A 21,552-nucleotide genomic window follows, 5' to 3' on the forward strand; every position below is an offset into this window, starting at 1 on the left:
ATTTTAACTAGGGTAAAACAAAGCAGACTTGTTGAGGCCCTTAAATGTTAGGGACCAGTAGGGTACCCCTTGGGTCCATCCAATCTTAGGTATTGTTGTATCAGAACCTTTTGTTTTAATCCCATTAGCATCCATTTTACTTATCCCATTTCTTAATAACTGTCTATAGATTTCTTTATCTCTTTGGGTTGAGTCCCTTTAAAATTTCCATCTTTTTGGAAAGAAGTCTCTAGACTTTCTCTTCAGTGTTTTTGTTTTTTTTTCTTCCCTGTCAATCAACCTAATTAACATTAATTGTCCTAATGTTTTTATTAGCATCTGTAAGGCCCATTGAGGGGAAGCAGAGACCACAAATAAGGCTTCCCATGCCACTTTTGCTTGTTTTAAATTAAGGGACTTTTTAGGTTAATTGTTTTATATATTGGTTTATATATATATATATATATATATATATATATATATATATATATATATATAAAATGTTTTATATACATATTTATATATATTTTATATATATATATATATGTTTTCCACCTTTTAATTTGTTTTTTATAGGTTCCAACAAAACAGCTGTTTAGAATGACAGCTCTCTAAAAATTTACCAATTTAGAAGTTTCCCCAATTTAAAGAAGCCATTAGCTGGCCATTAACAAGATACACCTTAATAAGAGGCATCCCTATAAGAGAATGCAAAGGATGTATACTTAACAAGATCTAGAAAACTAAACTCCCAAAAACAGTATAAGAAAGTAAAGGCCTTTGTTGTACAGGAAGACACAACAAAGGTTAAGATAGCAAAAGCTCCTAAGAGTTGGCACAAGGACTGCTTAGAATCGCAGTTTATTCAACTGGCCATCAAATATACACCATATGTGTACCTTCTGGATGGTATGGACTAAGTTCTCAACACACACACGTGCACACACACACATGCCTAAGAAGAGCAGGTAGTATATTTACATCTCAAAGACACACAGAGAGAAATGCAAATTCCCCCCTAGAAGGGCTTTTGATTTTTTAGGATCTGAATTAATAAAAAAATGTTTTATCAAGCCAGCTTTCTCTAATTTAACTGCATACACAATAAAAGAGCTCCACATTTCAGGGAAAGATTTTTCTTTCTCATTAAACTTTGTTTTAATGGGTCTTAAAATTCTATGACAGATTTTTGGTCAAGTTGTTTCCATGAAAAAGTACTGATTTTAAAAATTAATAACTTAAAACTGTCCCAAACAAAACAAATGATTCACAAAAATTCTCCTTTCCTTCTGAAGGTTTTACAATACACTGTTATCATTAACTAGTATTTTTACTATTAAACTTAAATGGCTAACTGAGACAAACAGTTCTGAGACTGTTCTCCCACCACTGATTAAGACTGGGTGGCAGGTATAGGGTATAATTTTCATTTAGCCTTCTGGGCACACTTGGTGACCTTGCCAGGTCTAGCTGCCTTCTTATCCACTGCCTTTCTGACACCCACAGCAAACATCTGTCCCATGTCATGAACAGCAAAATGGCCCAGAGGAGGATACAGTCTCAACACACATGGGCTTTCTAGGAACCATGTCAATGATGGCAGCATGACCAGATTTTAAGAACTTGGGCCACTTTCTAGCTTATTACCAGAATGACAATCTTCTCCTTTAGCTTAGCAAACTTGCAAGCAACATGGGCTGTGTGACAATCCAGCACAGGTGCAAATCCAGCACTGATTTGGCCTGGATGGTTCAAGATAATCACCTGAGCTGTGAAACCAACTGCTCCCATTGGTGGATCATTTTTGCTGTAACTAGCTACATTGCTATTAGGAACATCCTTGACAGACATGTTCTTGACATTGAAGCCCTGGTTGTCTCCAGGAAGGGCTTCACTCAAAGGTTTGTGGTGCATTTCAACAGACTTGACTTTAGTTGTAATATTGACTGGAGCAAAGGTGACTACCAGGCTTGAGAACACCAGTCTCCACTCGACCCACAGGGATGGTATCAATACCACCAATTTTGTAGACTTCATGGAGGGGCAGATGCAAGGGCTTGTCAGTTGGATAAGCTGATGGCAGGATGCCATCCAGAGCTTCAAGAAATGTGATTCCACTGGCATTGCCATCTTTATGGGTGGCTTTCTATTCTTTGAACCAAAGCACATTAGCACTTGGCTCCAATGTGTTGTCACCATTCCAGCCTGAAATTGACACAAATGCTACTGTGTCAGGGTAGTAGCCAATTTTCTTAATGTAGGTGCTGACTTTATTAACAATTTCCTCTTATCTCTTCTGGGTGTAGGGTGGCTCAGTGGAATCCATTTTTTGTGATTTTATTTTTTTTAACATTTTTTATTGATTTATAATCATTTTACAATGTTGTGTCAAATTCCAGTGTTCAGCACAATTTTTCAGTTATACATGAACATATATATATTCAGTGTCACATTTTTTTCTCTGTGAGCTACCATAAGATCTTGTGTATATTTCCCTGTGCTGTATAGTATAATCTTGTTTATCTATTCTACAATTTTGAAATCCCAGAGAATCCATTTTGTTAATGCCAACAGTCAGTTATTTCACACCCAGAGTGTAAGCCAGAAAGGCATGCTCACAAGTCTGCCCATTCTTGGAGATATCTGCTTCAAATTCACCAACACCAGCAGCAACAATCAGGACAGCACAGTCAGCCTGAGATGTGTCTGTAATCATGTTTTTGATAAAGTCTCTGTGTCTGGGGCATCCATTATGGTCACATAGTACTTACTGGTCTCAAATTTCCACAAGGAGTTAGCAATGGTGATACCATGCTCAAGTTCAGCTTTCAGTTTGTCCAAGATCCAGGCATACTTGAAGGAGCCCTTTCCCATCTCAACAGCCTCCTTCTTGAACTTTTCAATGGTTCTTCTGTTGATCCCACCACATTTGTAGATCAGATGGCCAGTAGTGTTAGATTTGACTGAATCTATGTGTCCAGTGACTATGATGTTGATGTGAGTCTTCTTTCCAGTGTTGGCTTAGGTTTAGCAGTGGTTTTCATGACATCTGTGTTCTGGTGGCAAACCCATTTGCCCAATTTTCAGGGCAAGATTTTCTTTAATTCCCAATTAAGTATGGACTTATAAGTTTTGTACTTACATAAACCTGGCTGGAGTGTTAGTTGGAAGCAAAGGTGTTAGGCCAGTCTCTCACATAACCAGCCAGTCCAGACTTCTCAGTGTCTCTCAGCTGAGCAACTCCCAGTGTCTTTCAATCAGGTTCTCCCAGTATCCTTCAACTGGGGGGTCATTTCCCAGTATCTTTCAACTGGGAAGCCAGGTACCAGTTAGACACCACCAAATAAAACTCAGGATTATCAACCAATAACTGTAAGATCTGAGAACCAGGAGAGACTCACTCGAATTTGTCTGGGCTCTCCAAGTAGGTGGACAGGCCTAAGATGCCTCTGCTGGTACTGAGGCTCTGGATCCTCTTAGAGTTCAGGCAAAGGAGAAAAGTTTGCTCTGGGTCCCTTCTTTGGTCACTGAAATTGTTTATTTAAAAAAAAAGGACAACCTAAAAGTTGATAATTATGTTTTATTCAGCAGTCATACTGAGAACTGAAGTCCAGGAGACAGCCTCTCAGGAAGCTCTGAGGGACTGTTCTGAAGAGATAAGGGAGCAACCAGGATATACAGGAGATTTTGTGAAAAAAAAAAGACCCCATGTAATTGGAACATTAGAAGTTGACTGTTACTTGAAGAAAACCAGACATCTCATGTTAATGAATTTAGCACTTTTCTATTTATGGGAAGATGCAAGAGCCTCAGCGTATTGAAGTCATTTCTTTGATATGCACCTTAACTATCTAGGGCCAGTATCATTTTTCTCTATCTTGAATCTCCTCAGGGTGCACAGTTGAGGGTGGCTGCAGTGAATGATGGCTTGACTTGGCACAACATCCTTTGTTTACTGATCTGGCAGGTGACATTCTTCATCTACACTGCTTTTAATATTCTCTCTTTAGCCTTAATTTTTGCCTTTTTAATTACAATGTGTCTTGATGTATTTTTCTTTGGGTTAATTCTGTTTGGGACTCTGCTCTTCTTGGACTCAGATGCCTGTTTCCTTTTCCAGGTTAAGGAAGTTTTCAGTTCTTATGTCTTCAATTATTTTCTCAGTCCCTTTCTCTCTTCTCCTTCTGGGACTTCTATAATGTGAATATTAGTGTGCTTGATGTTGTCCCAGAGATTTTTTAAACTGTCCTCTTTCCTTTCATTCTTTTTTCTTTGTTCTGTTCTGCATCAGTGATTTCCACTACTCTGTCTTCCAGTTCACTGATCAATTCCTCTACATCATTTAGTCTACTGTTGATTCTTTTTAATGTATTTTTTATTTCAGTTATTATATTCTCCATCTGTTTGATAGTTATTTATATATTCTAACTCTTTGTTAAAAAGTTTTAACTTCTCACTCTATGTATCCATTCTTCTCCCAAGTTCTTTGATGATCTTTACAATCACTACCGTGAACTCTTTCTCAGGTAGATTTCCTATTTTCACTTCTCTTAGTTTCCCTTCTGGGGTTTTATCTTGTTCCTTCATTTGGAACATATTCCTCTGTTGTCTCATTTTGCCTAAGTTACTGTTTTTATTTTTATGTATCTTGCATGTTAGTTACATTTCCTGACTTTGGAGAAGTGGTCTTTTGTACAAGATGTCCTGTGTATCTTTGCAGCACACTCCCCTCTTGTCACCAAAGCTACATACTCCAGGGGTTCCCCCTATGATGTCTGCATGAGTCTTTCACTTGTGGCAGGCTGTCTATGTGGGTGATCTGGTAGGCTTGGTTCACACCCAGTTCAGTTGGTTGCCAGGCCCTGCCTTGTGTGGAGGCTGCCAACCACTGGTTTGCAGGACCAGGCCACAAGGCAGCTGATTGTAGAACCTTGAGGTGGGGAACCCAGGGCTAGTGCTTATTTACTAGTAGGTGGTATCAGTGTCCAGGAGACCCTGGGGCTTATGACTACCCACTGGTGTGTAAAGCCAGGACCTGGGGTCTGGTTTCAAGGCCCAGGGATACCAAAGCTGGTGTCAGATCATTGAAAGGTGAGTCTGGCTCCTAACACAGTTGGATATGGTGTCTGGTCTGGAGTGTCCCAAAGCTTGTGTTGGCCTTCTAGTATGTGGAGCCAGGTCCCAACCAGTCCCAGGGCAGCATATGGCCTGTGGATGGGTGGGCGGAATCCATAGATTGCAAGGCTGCAGTTTTCTTGCTGCTGATGTCTGCTCCCTAATGGGTGAGGCTAGGCCAGAGACTAAAGCAGTCTCCCTGGAGGGTGGGGCTGAGGCCCAGAGGATTCTTTGGCTGGTGCCTGTACACTGGTGGGTGGAGCTGGGTCCTGGGTTCTCTGGCTGCAGGGCCTTGGGGGTCCTGGTCTAATGTCTGTTCACTGGATTGTAGGGGTGGTTCCTGGACCTTCTATTGGGCAGAGCCATATTTGAGGTGGCTGTGGGCTCAGGGAGCTTTAAGGCAGCCTGGCTACTGGTGAGTGGGGCTGTGTCTATTCCCAGTTAGTTGCTTGGCCTGAGGTATCCCAGTACTGGTGCGTGAAGACTGGTGGGCCACCTTGGGATGAATCCTGGGGCTAATAAACTAGAGGGAGGATTCCAAAATTGCACTTGCCAGCACCAGCTCCCCAGAATGGCTTCTTCCAGTGCCTATATCCACAGGGTGAGCTTCAATTGCCTCCTGCCTTTCTGGAAGACTCTCCAAGATCAACAGATAGGTCTGACCTAGGCTCCTATCAAATGATTGCTTCTGCTCTTGGTCCCAGAGTTTGTGAGATTTTGTGTGTACCCTTTAAGAGTGGCATCTCTATTTTCCACAGCCCTCTGGAACTTTCAAAAGTAAGCCCTACTGACCTTCAAAGCCAAATGCTCTTGGAGCTCATCTTCCAGTGCAGGATCCCCAATATGGGGCTCAGACCTCTCACTATTTTCAGGAAGCCTCTGCAATTGTAATTATTCTCCCATTTGTGGGTCACTCGCCCAGGGGGATGGCACCTTACTGTATCATGACTCTGACCCTCCTACCCACCTTGTTCTGTTTCCATCTTTATATCTTTAGTTGTAGAAGATATTTTCAGATCAGTTTTGGTCTTTTTATTTGATGGTCATTTTGCAAATAGTTATAATTTTGATGTGCTTGTGAGAGGAGGTGAGCTCAGGGTCTTTCTGCTCCATCATATTGACCAATCCCCCTTCCATCTGTATGTCTTCTTTAGAAAAATGTCTGTTCAGCTTCTTTAATCATTTTTATACTGAGATTTTTTCCTATTGATATGTGTGCTCCTTATATATTTTATATATTAACCCCTAATCAGGTAGATGGTTTAAAAATATTTCCCCATCCCACAGATTGTCTTTTAATTTTATGTTTCCTTTGCTATACAGAAGATTTTAAGTTTGATATTGTCCTACTTGTTTAATTTTACTTTTATTGCTTATGCTTTTAGTGTCCTATGTAAAGAATCATTGCCAAGACCAATGTCAAGAAACTTTCTCCTATGTTTTCTTCTAGGAGTTTTATGGCTTTAGGTCTTATATTTAAGTTTTTAATACAATTTGAGTTCATTTTTGTGAGTGGTGCAAAATAGGGGTTCCAATTTCTTTCTTTTGTGCATTGATAACCAGTTTTTCTAACAACATTTATTGAAGAGACTGTCCTTTCTTCATTGTGTTCTTGGTGTCTTTGTCAAAGAATATTGACTGCAGATGTTTAATTTTACTTCTAGGCTCCATATTCTGTTCTGTTGTTCTATCTGTTTGTTTTTATGCTAGCACCATACTGTTTTGATCATTATAGCTTTGTAATATAGTTTGAATTCAGAATGTGTGATGTTTCCAGCTTTTTTCCCCTTAAGATTGTTTTGGATATTCAGGGTCATTAGCTGTTCCATACAAATTTTAGCATGGTTTTCTCTATATCTGTGAAAATTGCCATTGCACTTTTGATACAGATTGCATTGAATCTGGGTAGTATGGACATTTCAAAAATATCAGTTCTTCCACTCCATAAACACATAATACCTTTCCATTTATTTGTGTCTTATTCAATTTCTTTCATCATTGACTTACAGTTTTTCATGTACAGGTATTGTATCTCCTTGACTAAATTTATACCTAATATTTTGTTGCCTTAGATGTTGTTGTAAATGGTATTGTTCTTCAAATTTCTCTTTCAGATAGTTTATTTTTAGTGTATAGAAATGCAACTAGTTTTTTTATGTTCAAATTGTAGAAAACAGCTCTTTCATCTTGCTGACATCACTATCTTTGAGTATTCTATAACTGGCAAAACTATCCTTGAAAAATAAGAAATTAAGACAATTTCAGATAAACAAAGTCTGAAAGAGTGCATTTCCACTAAACATTCTCTACAACAAATACTAAGTGGAGTCCTTTTGATTGAAATAAGACGATGCTAGATGGTAACTCAAAGTAATATGAGGAAATAATAATCTCATTTAAGAGCAAATACATGGGCAAATATAAAACTCATTATTATTGTAATTTTGGTTTGTAACTTCACTTTTTATTTTTTATGAATGCATACAAATCATCAAGAATCTTTGTTAATGGGTATACATTATTAAATAATTATTTGTAACATTGAGAAGATAAGGAGTACAGAATTATAAAGGAATAGAGTTTTTGTATATTATTGAAGTTAAGTTGGTGTCAATTTTAAATATATTGTCATAACGTTAGAGTGTTATACACAATCTCTGCAGTAACCACAAAGATAATGTTTACAGAATATACAAAAATATAAGAAAATATATAAATATAATGTAAGGAAATGAATAGGTAATCAAAGTATGTCACTACAAAAAAAAACTCTATACTAAGGAAACCAATAATGGAAAAAATGAGTGATAAAAAACTTGAGACATATGGGAAACAAATAACAATGTGGATAAAGCAAGTGCTTCCCTATCAGTAATGACCTTAAATGCAAATTCATTAAACTTTTCAATCAAAAGTCATTGATTAGCAGAATGGATTAAAATGCTCCAGTCAAAAGACATAGAGTGGCAGACTGGATAATAAAGCAAGAACCTTCAATATGCTGCATACAAGAGACCCACTTTAGGGAGAAGGACACATATAGATTGAGAGTGAAAGGATGGAAAAGGATATTTCATGCAAATGGAAAAGCCAAAAAAGCAGGTGTTGCAGTACTGATTTCAGACAAAATAGACTTTAAAACAAAGTCCATAAAGAAAGATAAAGAAGGACATTTTATAATGATTGAAGGAGTGATGCAAGATGAGGATATTACACTCGTTAATATATATGCACCCAATATGGGAGCACCTAAGTACATACAAGAATTACTAACAGATATAAAGGGGGATATTGATGGGAATACAATCATAGTTGGAAATTTTAACACTGCATTAACATCACTAGACAGATCTTCTAGACAGAAAATAAACAAGGCAACAGAGAAATTAAATAATACAATAGAAAAACTAGATTTGGTGGATATTTTCAGAGCATTACACCCCCCAAAAATAGAATATACATTCTTTTCAAGTGCACATGGAACATTTTCCAGGATCGATCATGTACTTGGGCACAAAAGAAACCTCAACAAATTTAAGAAGATAGAAATTATCTCAAGCATCTTTACTGACCACAATGCCATGAAACTGGAAATCAACAACAGAGATACCAAGGAGAAAAAAAGAAAAGCATGGAGATTAAACAATATGTTATTGAAAAAACAATGGGTCAATGAGGAAATCAAAGTTGAAATTAAAAAATACCTTGAGACAAATGATAATGAAAGCACAACCACTCAAAACCTATGGGACACAGTAAAGGCAGTGCTAAGAGGGAAGTTTACAGCTATACAGGCCTTCCTCAAAAAACAAGAACAATCTCAAATAAACAAGTTAACCCACCACCTGAATGAATTAGAAGAAGAAGAACAAAAAGCCCCAAAAAGCAGCAGAAGGAAGGAAATAATAAAGATCAGAGAGGAATTAAATACAATAGACATTAACAAGACCATAGAAAAAATCAACCAAACCAAAAGCTGGTTTTTTGAAAAAGTAAATAAAATCGACAAACCTCTGGCCAAACTCACAAAGAAGAAAAAAGAGAGAGCACAAATTAGCAAAATAAGAAAGGAAAATGGATAAATTACAACAAACAAAATAGAAATACAGAATATCATATGAGAATATTATGAAAAAGTATATGGAACCAAACTGGATAACCTAGAGGAGATGGACAAGTTTCTGGAAACATACTGTCCACCAAGACTGAATCAAGAAGAATCTGAACACTTGAACAATCCGATCACTAGAAAGGAAATAGAAATAGCAATTACAAACCTCCCTACAAATAAAAGTCCAGGACCAGATGGCTTCACCAGGGAATTCTACCAAACATACAAAGAAGAACTCATACCAGTCCTTCTCAAACTCTTCCAGAAGACTGAAAAGGAGGGAATACTCCCAAACACATTCTATGAAGCCACCATCACCCTGATACCAAAACCAGGCAAAGACACTACCGAAAAATAGAATTATAGGCCAATATCACTGATGAACATAGACGCCAAAATCCTCACCAAAATTTTAGCAAATAGAATCCAACAACACATAAAAAAGATTATACATCATGACCAAGTGGGGTTCATCCCAGGGACACAAGGCTGGTTCAACATACACAAATCAATCAATGTAATACATCACATCAACAAGAGAAAGGACAAAAACCACATGATCATCTCAATCGATGCAGAAAAAGCATTTGATAAATTTCAACACCCATTTATGATAAAAACTCTCGCCAAAGTGGGTATAGAGGGAACATATCTCAACATAATAAAAGCTATATATGACAAACCTACAGACAGCATAGTACTCAACGGTGAAAAACTCAAAAGCTTCCCACTAAAATCTGGGACAAGACAAGGATGCCCACTATCACCACTCCTATTCAACATAGTCCTGGAAGTCCTAGCCATACCAAACAGGCAAGAGAAAGAAATAAAAGGGATCCAAATTGGAAAAGAAGAGGTGAAAGTGTCACTGTATGCTGACAACATGTTACTATACATAGAAAACCCTAAAAGGTCCACACAAAAGCTACTAGAGCTGATTGAAGAAGTCAGCAAGGTAGCAGGTTACAAAATTAACATTCAAAAATCAGTGGCATTTCTTTACACTAATGATGAATCAACAGAAAAAGAAAGTAAAGAAACAATCCCCTTTAAAATAGCACCCAAAGTAATAAAATATCTGGGAATAAATCTAACCAAGGAGGTGAAAGAATTATACACAGAAAACTATAAACCATTGATGAAGGAAATCAAAGAAGACTTTAAAAAATGGAAAGATATTCCATGCTCTTGTTTTGGAAGAATTAATATGTTTAAAATGGTCACACTGACCAAGGCAATCTACAGATTTAATGCAATCCCTATCCAATTACCCAGGACATATTTCACAGAACTAGAACAAATCATAATAAAATTTATATGGAACCATCAAAGACCTAGAATTGCCAAAGCATTACTGAAGAGAAATAATGAGGCTGGAGGAATAACTCTCCCAGACATCAGACAATACTATAGAGCTACAGTCATCAAGACAGCATGGTATTGGTACCAAAACAGACATATAGACCAATGGAACAGAATAGAAAGCCCAGAAATGAACCCACAAGCTTTTGGTCAACAAATCTTCGACAAAGGAGGCAACAATATGCAATGGAATAGAGACAGTCTCTTCAGCAAATGGTGTTGGGAAAACTGGACAGCAGCATGTAAAACAGTGAAGCTAGAACACTCCCTTACACCATATACAAAAATCAACTCAAAATGGATTAAAGACTTAAACATAAGTCAAGATACAATAAACCTCCTAGAGGAAAACATAGGCAAAACATTATCTGACATGCATTTCAAAAGTTTTCTCCTAGAAGAAATAAAAGCAAGAATAAACAAATGGGACCTAATCAAACTTACAATCTTCTGCAGAGCAAAGGAAACCAGAAGTAAAACAAGAAGAAAACCTACGGAATGGGAAAAAATTTTTGCAAATGAAACCGACAAAGGCTTGATCTCCGGAATATATAAGCAGCTCATAGACTCAATAAGAAAAAAATAAACAGCCCAATCCAAAAATGGGCAGAATATCTAAACAAGCAATTCTCCAAGGAAGACATACATATGATCAAAAGGCACATGAAAAAATGCTCAATATCACTAATTATCAGAGAAATGCAAATCAAAACTACAATGAGGTATCACCTCACACCAGTCAGAATGGCCATCATTCAAAAATCCACAAATGACAAATGCTGAAGAGGCTGTGGAGAAAGGGGTATCCTCCTACACTGCTGGTGGGAATACAGTTTGGTGCAGCCACTATGGAAAACAGTGTGGAGATTCCTCAAAAGACTAGGAATAGACTTACCATATGAACCAGGAATCCCACCCCTGGGCTTGTATCCAGAAGGAACCCTACTTCAGGATGACACCTGCACCCCAATGTTCATAGCAGCACTATTTACAATAGCCAAAACATGGAAACAGCCTAAATGTCCATCAACAGGTGACTGGATAAAGAAGAAGTGGTATATTTATACAATGGAATACTACTCAGCCATAAAAACCGACAACATAATGCCATTTTCAGCAACATGGATGCTCCTAGAGAATGTCATCCTAAGTGAAGTAAGCCAGAAAGAGAAAAAAAATACCATATGAGATCGCTCATATGTGGAATCTAAAAAACAAAAACAAACAAACAAACAAAAACAAAGCTTAAATACAGGACAGAAATAGACTCATGGACAGAGAATACACACTTGTGGTTACCGGGGTGGGGGGCGGGGTAGAGGGTGGGAAGGGATAGACTGGGGTTTCAAAATTGTAGAATAGATAAACAAGATTACACTGTATAGCACAGGGAAATATACACAAAATGTTATGATAAATCACAGAGAAAAAAATGTGACAATGAGTGTGTATATGTCCATGAATGACTGAAAAATTGTGCTGAACACTGGAATTTGACACAACACTGTAAAATGATTATGAATCAATAAAAAATGTTAAAAAAAGAAGTGGTATATATATACAATGGAATAGCATTCAGCCATAAAAACCAACAACATAATGCCATTTGCAGAAACATGGATGCTCCTGGAGAATGTCATTCTAAGTGAAGTAAGCCAGAAAGAGAAAGAAAAATACCATATGAGATCACTCATATGTGGAATCTAAAAAACAAAAACAGAAACTAACAAACAAACAGACGAAGAAAAACAAAGCGTAAATACAGGACAGAAATACACTCATAGACAGAGAATACAGACTTGTGGTTGCCAGGGGGGTTGAGGGTGGGAAGGGATAGACTGGGATTTCAAAATTGTAGAATAGATAAACAAGATTACACTATATAACACAGGGAAATATACACAAAATGTTATGGTAACTCACAGAGAAAAAAAAGTGACAATGAGTGTGTATATGTCCATGAATGACTGAAAAATTGTGCTGAACACTGGAATTTGACACAACATTGTAAAATAATTATAAATCAATAAAAATGTTAAGAAAATAATCCCACTATGTGCTACATACAAGAGACCTATTATGGGTCTGTGGACACACATGATATGAAAGTGGAAAAATTGAAAAAGACATTCCATGAAAATTATAACTGAAAGATAGCTGGAGCAGCTTTAGTAATATCAGGCAAAATAGACTTTAATTCAAAAACTGTTACAACAGACAATAAATGATATTATATATTGGTAAGAGTTAATTAATCAAAAAGGAATAACAACTATAAACATATATGCACGAAACATCAGAGCTGTAAAATATATGAAGCAAACATTGACAGAACTGAAGGAAGACAAAAACATCTATAAAATTATTATAGGAGACATTAGTACTGCAGTTTGAATAATGGAAAGAACAAACATACAGATGATCACTAAGGAAATAGAGGACTTGAAAAACACTATAGACCAATTAGACCTAACAGACATATACAGAATACTCAACCTCAACAGTAGAATACACTTCTTTCTTGAGTGCACACGAAACATTCCCCAGGATAGTCCATATGTTAGGCCACAAAACAACTCAATAAATTTTAAAAGAGTGAAACTAAAGTATTTTTTTATGAATATGATGGTATGAAATAATATATTAAGATTAGAAGAAAAATGGAAAATCAGGAAGATATGAAAATTGAAAAACACACTTTTAAACAACCAGTGTATCAGAGAAGAAATTACAAGGGCAGTTAGAATATCTTGAAACAAATGAAATGGAAATATAGCATGCTAAATCTTACAGTATGCACTGAAAGCAGTGCTAAGATGAAATTTTATACTGGTAAATGCTTATGTTTAAAAAGAAAGAACTCAAATCAATAACTCAACTTGACACCTATAGAACCATAAGAAACTAAGTCTAAATCTAGCAGATGGAAGGAAATAATAAACATTATGGCTGAGTTACAACAGGGAAAGGAAAAACAGTAGAGAAAATTAATGAAACCAGAGGTTGGTTTCTTGAAAATATCAAAAAAATTGACAAACATTTAGCTAGACTAACAAAAAAAAAGAGAGAAGACTCAAATTACCAAAATCAGAAATGAAAGTGGAAACATTAACTGCCAATTATATGGAAATAAAAAAGATTATAATAGTTCTATGAACAATTCTATGCCAACAAACTGTATAACCTAGATGAAATGGACAAATTAACAGAAACCTACCAGGCCTAAATCAGCAAGAAACAGAAAATTCGAATAGACCTGTAATTAGTAAAGGGATTGAATCAGTAATTAAAAACCTCCCGACAAGAAAAAACCTTGGGTCAGCCTTGTACACTGAAAACTACAAAACATTGCTGAAAGGATTAAAGAAAACAAAAATAAGTGGAAAGACAGACTATGTTCATGTATTACATAATATAGTTTGTTAACATGTTAACATGTTAATATGTTATGTACAAAGCAATCTACAGATTCAATGCAATCCGAATAAAAATGTCAATGACATTTTTGGCAGAAAGAGAAAAATCTATCCTAAAGTTCATGTATAATCTCCAGGAATCCTGAATAGCCAAAACAATCTTGGAAAGGAAGAACAATTTTGGAAGACTCACTCATACTTATCTCAAATATCCCTACAAAGCTACAATAATGACAATAATGTGGTACTAGAAGAAAGACAGACATTTAGACCACTAGACTAGAATAGACAATTCAGAAATAAACACTTGCATTTGTAGTTAAATAATTTTCAACAAGAGTGTCAAAACTATTTAATGCAAAAATGGCAATCTTTTCAACAAACAGTGCTAGGAAAATGATATCCACATGCAAAAGGATGAAGTTGGACACTTGCCTCACAGTATATCTAAAAATTAACTCAAAATGGAATAAGAACTTAAATTTAAGGGCTAAACAATAAATCAAATGAGAAAATCTTGATGACATTGAATTTAGCCATGATTTTTTTTGATGTGACACCAAAAGCCCAGGCAACAAAAGAGAAAAATAGGTAAATTATGCTTCATCAAAATTAAAAATTAGACATAGTAGGACACTATCAAGAAAGAAAAAAGTGTCCTACAGAATGGGACAAAATATTTGCAAATCATATATCTGAGGAAAGATTAATAGACATAATGTGTAAAGAACCTCTAAAATTCAATAACAAAAAAGCAAAAATCCAATTTAAATATGTGCAATTGACTAGAATAAATATTTCTCCAAACAATTTATATAAATGTCCAATAAATACACAAAAAGATGCTCAATGTTATTAATCAGTAAGGAAGTGCAAATCAAAACCATAGTGAGATACGACTTCAGACCTACTAGGATGGCATTGTGAAAAACAAAACAAAAACCAGAAAACCATGAGTTTTGGTTAGAATATAGAGAAATTGGAACCATTGTGAATTTATTGGGGATGTAAAAAGGAGCTGTTGCTGTGGAAAAGTTATGTTAGTTTCTCAAAAAATATACATAAACAGTATACTTTATGATCTAGCAATTCCACTTCTGGGTTTATACCCAAAGGAATTGAACAGATATTTGTATACCAATGTTCATAGCAGCATATTCACAACAGGCAAGAAATGAAAACAACCCACACACCCATTGATAGATAAATGGATAAACTGAGTGGTATATATATATTATGGAATATTATTCAGCTTTAAAAAGGGATGACATTTTCATACATGCTACAATATGGATGAAACTTGAAGACATTAAGCTAAGTGAAATGAATCAGACACAAAAGGGTAAATATTTAATAATTCTGCTTATATGAGCTACCTAGAATATTAAAATTCAGAGATAGAAAGTAGAGTAGTAGTTGCCAGGGCTGGGAGAGGGGAATAACAGGGAATTATTCCTAATGGGTATGTAGTTTCAGTTTGTACTTATAAAATTATTCTTGGAATAGATAGTGGTGATGATTGCACAACACTGGAATGTTAAAATGGTAAATTCTAATTTATATATATTTTATCATAATAAAAAAAGATCAGGACATGTGAGTTCTGGTAGATTATGTTTTTCAAGAAATTGGTCCATTTCACTAAGATTTTCAAATATGTGGGCATGGAGTTGTTATTAATATCTTTTTTGTATATATATATTTATCTATTGAAGTATAGTCAGTTTACAATTTTGTGTCAATATCTGATGTACAGCATAATTCTTCAGTTATACATGAACATACATATATACATTTCCATACTCTTCTTCACCATAAGTTACTACAAGATATTGAATATAGTTTCCTGTGCTATAAAGTATAAACTTGTTGTTTATCTATTTTATATATATTAGTTAAGTATTTGCAAATCTCAAACTCCCAATTTATCCCTTCCCACCCCCTTCCCCAGCTGGTAACCATAATTTTGTTTTCTTTCTGTGAGTCTGTTTCTGTTTGAATAAGTTCATTTGTCTTATTTTTGATTCCACATATGAGTGATATCATGTGGTATTTTTCTTTCTCTATCTGGCTTACTTCACTTAGAATGGTATTCTCCAGGGACATCGATGTTGTTGCAAATGACATTATTTTATTATTTTTAATGACTGAGAAGTGTTCCACTGTATAAATATACCACAACCTCTTTATCTGGTCATCTGTTAATGGAAATTTAGGTTGTTTTCATTCTTGGCTATTATAAATAGTGCTGCTATGAACATTGGGGTGCATGTATCTTTTTGAATTAAGATTCCCTCTGGATATATGCCCAGGAGTGGGGTTGCTGGATCATATGGTAAGTCTATTTTTAGCTTTTTGATGGATTACCATACTCTTCCACAATGGCTGCACAAAACTACATTCCCACCAACAGTGTAGGAGGGTCCCCTTTTCTCCACACCCTCTCCAGCATTTATCAGTTGTGGACTTTTGAATGACAGCCATTCTGACTAGTGTGAGGTGATATCTTAATGTAGTTTTGATTTGCATTTCCCTGATAATTAGTGATATTAAGCATTTTATGTGCCTATTGGCCATTTGTATGTCTTCATTGGAGAATTGCTTGTTAAGGTCTTCTGCCCATTTTTGGATTGGGTGGTTTGTTTTTTCTTATTAAGTTGTATGAGCTGTTTATATATTCAGGAAATTAAGCCTTTGTCAGTTTCACCTTTTGCAAATATTTTCTCCCATTCCAGATGTTGTCTTTTTGTTTTGCTTATGGTTTCCTTTTCTGTGCAAAAGCTTGTAAGTTAAAATTAGGTCTCATTTGTTTATTTTTGCTTTTATTTCTATTGCCTCAGTAGACTTCCCTAGGAGAACATTGCTGAGATTTATGTGAGATAATGATTTGCCTATGTTTTCTTCTAGGAGGTTTATTGTATCTTGTCTTATTTTTAAGTCTTTAATTCATTTTGAGTTTATTTTTGTGTATGGTGTGAGGGAATAGTCTAACTTCATTGATTTACATGCAGCTGTTCAATTATCCCAACACCATTTGCTGAAGAGACTGTCTTTATTCCATTGTATATTCTTGCCTCCTTTGTCAAAGATTAATTGACCAAAAGTTTTTGGGTTCATTTCTGGGCTCTTGATTCTGTTCCATTGATCCATATGTCTATTTTTGTACCAGTACTATGCTGTTTTGATGACTGTAGCTCTATAGTATTGTCTGATGTCTGGGTGGGTTATTCCTCCAGCCTCATTCTTTCTCTTCAGTAATGCTTTGGCAATTCTAGGTCTTTGATGGTTCCATATAAATTTTATTATGATTTGTTCTAGTTCTGTGAAATATGTCCTGGGTAGTTGGATAGGGATTGCATTAAATCTGTAGATTGCCTTGGGCAGTGTGACCATTTTAACAATATTGATTCTTCCAATCCAGGAGTGTGGGATATCTTTCCATTTCTTTAAATCTTCTTTAATGAATGTTTTACAGTTCTCCATGTGTAAGTCTTTCACATCCTTGGTTAGATTTATTCCTATGTATTTTATTACCTTGTATGCAATTTTAAAAGGGATTGTTTCTTTACTTTTTTTTTCCTGTTGATTCATCATTAATGTAAAGAAATGTAACTGATTTTTGTACATTAATCATGTATCCTGCTACCTTTTTTAAAAACATTTTTTATTGATTTATAATCATTTTACAATGTTGTGTCAAATTTCAGTGTAGAGCACAATTTTTCAGTTATACATGAACATATATATATTCATTGTCACATTTTTTTCTCTGTGAGATTTCAAAATTGTAGACTAGATAAACAAGATTATACTGTACAGCACAGGGAAATATACACAAGATCTTATGGTAGCTCCTGCTACCTTTCTGAATTCTTTTATTAGTTCTAGTAGTTTTTGTGTGGAGCCTTTAGAGTTTTCTTTATATAGTATCATGTGTCTTGTCTTGTTTACAATAGCTATTTTACTAGGTTTGAGGTACTGTCTCATTGTGGTATTGATATGCATTTCTCTGATGATTAGTCATGCTGAGGATTTTTCATATACCCATTGGCCCATGTGTTTATCTTCTTTGTAAAAATATATATTCAGGTTCTCTGCCTATTTTTAATTAGATTTTTTTTGACATTGAATTGCATTTGTTCTTTTTTCAGGTGAGGCATTTGGATTTATACTTAAGGAATTACAAAATGACATTTGACAAAACATGTATTTATATTTAACTCTAAAAAGGCATAACATGTTAATCTGCTATAAATTTCATCCAAATAGCCTTAAATATTTTTGACTCTCTGACTAAGTGTTAATTACAGACATGGGTACCTTATCTAAATGCCACTTGACAGCCCTGTATTATTTTTGTTAAACCAAAGACTCATACAGAAAAAAAAGAAAGAAAGAAAGAGAAGAAAAGGGAATAAAGGCAACCATTTAAACTTGGTAAGAAAAACAAATATTTACTTCAAATTGCAGTATAAGCTTTTCAATCACAAAAAGAAAGAAGTGAACCATGATCTGACACTGGTCATATCCTGTGAAAAAAACTTGAGACACAAAAATGGTAACACAAGGTAGCTGAGATTCTTACATTGCAGGGAAAAGGAAATACAGTAGCTGAAATATGGCACTCTTGGGAATCAACCTCTAAACTAAATAGAATGCCTTTGAAATGATTAAATGTATTTGTGTATTAGTAAGAAAGCCTCACTGCTATAAATAGTACAATATTTAAAAACTAAAAAAGTCATATCTATCTAAGATAGTGCATTTGAACTGTTGGACCTCTTTAAGTGCAGAAGGTGATTAAGGCTTTGCCTTTTTAAAAATTGAATAACTGCCTGTATGTTTCATAAAGTTCCACTTAATTGCAAAAGCGAATTTAAATCATGGAATATATTATCAAAGTTGCATAATTTCATTTGGGACTACTTGCAGGTTAAAGTCTCAAATTAAGTCGTTAACGCTCATTTTTAATCAATTAAAAGTTCAAAAGTTCTCAAATCTTCATTATCCTCTTGAACTTGCCCTTCTAAATGATCCTCAGACTGCAATTCATAGTTTGCAAATAAAAGGAATGCAATATGTATCATACTTCAAGAAAAGATGAAGTTGTCAAAGTACCATGCTTCTGGATCTTCCTCCTACTCTTTCAATCTTCTTTATAATTTCTGCCACTATGTGGACTGATGAGTTAAGACCTAGAAGAAACAGCAAATCCAGTGTATTTAGGCTCTCAGTCTGAAAAATTTTTTGAAGCGGAAGAAAGTAAATAATAACTGTCTCATAATGGATCCAAGAACTGCATTGCAAAACATTTTATTACTGCAAAATCCAATCTCAAACACAGATTTGGTCTGTGACTTGGAACTTAGTGCATTGGACATGTCAAAAAACACAAGGCATGTGAAGTTCATTGCTCTGTTATCACATTATCTCATAACTCCCACCAGAAGACAAAGTCCCACAACGATTATTGAGGAAAAAGGTATTTAAAATATCAGGTTTTTTGTTAAAATTCTGTCCTTCCAGTTGCGTGGAGCTTTATGAATGACAACTTTATCCGCTGGCTCTCCTCCAAGGCTCTGAGCTGGAGGTCCATCCTTAATAATATTGATCCAGAAAATCTGTGTGGCATTGAGAGGATTAGAAAAGTTCACTAATGTAGCCAATGAGATTAAGGTTAATGCTGCTCTACACATGCTCAGTTGGAATATAACAAAATATTTTAATATTATTGTGAATCCCTCTACCCTCTTCAACTGCAGGCATGATGTTTTGGAAATCATAATCCACCAGGATCATGTATGCTGCCTCTTTGGAAAAGTCTGTCCAGTCTGATCCATCACAACTCCAATGTCTGTAGCCTTCAAAGCAAATGCATCATTTACTCCATCTCTTGGCATGGCCACAACATTCTCACTCCTCTGTAGAGACTTAATAATTTTCATCTTATGTCTCGGACTAGCTCTGTAAAATACCACAACTTTTTGTACTATTTGTGAAAACTGCTAGACATCCATTGCATCTGTTCTTCTCCTGAGACTGACTGGGATGTTTTGGAATATAATCCCAGGTAACTAATGATTGCAAATGCAGTCTCCTGTGAGTCCCCAGTAATAATTTTTATCAATACTCCTGAGGCAATGAGTGTTATAGCAGCTTCTTTCACAACAGTTCTGGGATGATCAATGATTCCCACCAAGCCAAGAAATGTCAGTTGTCCCAGGTCAGGACCAGAAGTCAAAGAAAGAACTCTGAGCCCTGCTGAGCCCATTTATGCCTTCTCTTGTTGGTGCAGATCTCTCTGCTGCTTGGTGGGTGCCAAGGTCTGCCCTATGCTGTGACATATGGTACAATACTTAAACACCTGTTTATAAGTACCCTTAAAACAAATCTCTGATCTGCCCTGCTGTATTCAGTGCACACACATAACAGTCATTCATTTCTGCTCAAAGTAAAAGGCTATTCAGCTTTTCTGATATAATTCTGCTGAAGACCATCAAAACCCAACTTCATTGCAAGAGCAATTAAGGCTCCTTCCATTGGCTTTCCCATTAGAGTGTTGTTTCCAATTACAGCATTACTGCACACACAGCCCGCTTCAACAATTCTGCTAAGAGATGGGTTATAGCACCCATGAATAACATCATCATCAATGATCACTTCCACAAATGGATTGTAGCCAACTCCAGTAACAGTGCAAAGGCCATCTGACATGAACATGTGGGTGATGGTCATTTCATTCTTCATCAGGGTCCAGGTTTTATTGGAACACATCACACTACAGCAGCCTAGTTTCAACAATAGGTAGTTTTTTCATTATGGCCCCCTTTTTTTCAAAATTCTCATAACACCAAGGGCTAGAGTCACTGTGACCACAATGGGAAGATCTTCAGGAATTCTGCTATGGGCTAACTTACAGTAATACTAAACATTTCCAGGGTATCTTTTTCTAGTAATGAGCTAACCAACATGATGATATCTATTATACCAAAGGAGTAAAAGGAAAGTTGTTTTCTTAAGAGGTCTATGCTCTTCTGCAGAGGGGTTTTTGGTACTTCTTCTGCTTGCATCATTTAAAAAATCTCTCCAAATTAAAAAATGTCTCCTGTTCTAATGACAATACCTTTTGCTTGCTACATCTGAACAGTGTTCCATAAAAGCAACATTACTTCTTTTTTTTTTTTTGTATTTTCCATAGAGAGAATTCAGAGACAGCACCTGCAGACCTCCCCAGTCCTTGGAGAGGATTGGAGTCAGCCCCTAGATATGTGTTATATTAGAGGCCAGACCCTCTGGCTGCAGCTTGTAAGATGCAAATAGGCCTCTTGCAGGGAATGACGGAGAGATGGGTGTTAATGACTGCTGTCTTTGGCTTGAGCCCTGGGAAAATAGTTGGCTAAGCACTCTTTCTTTGTTTGCTACAGCCCTGTAGCACCCACAAATGTATGCAAGCACCACTGGCCACGAGGGCAAGACAATCAGAAGATGCATTTTCTGGATAGCAGCTGTAGAATCTTGTGTCCCAGATGTGTTCACATTTCCTTTCAAGGAGATATAAGCAACAGGGAA

The 21,552-nt window shown here is 35.9% G+C and overlaps 2 pseudogenes; both read right to left on the minus strand.

Annotated features, from left to right (window-relative positions):
* Positions 1–1,405: 1,405 nt before the first annotated feature.
* Positions 1,406–19,782, minus strand: LOC102530522 (elongation factor 1-alpha 1 pseudogene; annotated as a pseudogene).
* A 613-nt stretch (positions 19,783–20,395) lies between these two features.
* On the minus strand, positions 20,396–21,139 carry LOC140692025 (calcium-transporting ATPase type 2C member 1 pseudogene; annotated as a pseudogene).
* Positions 21,140–21,552: the final 413 nt, after the last annotated feature.

This window comes from Vicugna pacos, chromosome X (assembly GCF_048564905.1).
Source record: "Vicugna pacos chromosome X, VicPac4, whole genome shotgun sequence".
Taxonomy (NCBI): Eukaryota; Metazoa; Chordata; class Mammalia; order Artiodactyla; family Camelidae; genus Vicugna; species Vicugna pacos.